Below are 472 nucleotides of genomic sequence, written 5' to 3'. Positions count from 1 at the left end.
GGTCTGAGGAGGGGCAGGTAACGTGGTCTCACTGGGCGGGGGCATGTTAAGTCTGGCAGATACGGGCCTGGAGTGCCAGCCTAGGGGGTTTTGATGGGAGTCACCTGAGATGGCAGGACCTGGTGCGTCAGGAGTCAGAGAGGGGGAAATGGGTGTCGCAGGAAGGGCTGGGACCCACCGGAGTGAAGACCCCGAGTGAGGCTGACTCCGACTACCCAGGGCGTTGGGGCCTCGGAGAAATGGCCCTGGGGGAGTGACTTTGGCTCTCACCTCAGCCCTGCGAGCGAGGACAGCCATCTCCATCCTATACCAAGATGGAGACATTCGGAGCAGCAGAATATGGGAGTTTATCACCAACAGACAGAGCTTCTAGAAGACGAACTTCAGAAAAAAATGAAAATGGGGCTTCCCTGGTTGCACAGTGGTTGAGAGTCCGCCTGCCGATGCAGGGGACGCGGGTTCGTGCCCCGGT

Source organism: Physeter macrocephalus, unplaced genomic scaffold, assembly GCF_002837175.3.
Source record: "Physeter macrocephalus isolate SW-GA unplaced genomic scaffold, ASM283717v5 random_87, whole genome shotgun sequence".
In the NCBI taxonomy this organism is placed as follows: Eukaryota; Metazoa; Chordata; class Mammalia; order Artiodactyla; family Physeteridae; genus Physeter; species Physeter macrocephalus.
The sequence above is the reverse complement of the archived record's forward strand: the minus strand, read 5'-3'. Positions refer to the sequence as shown.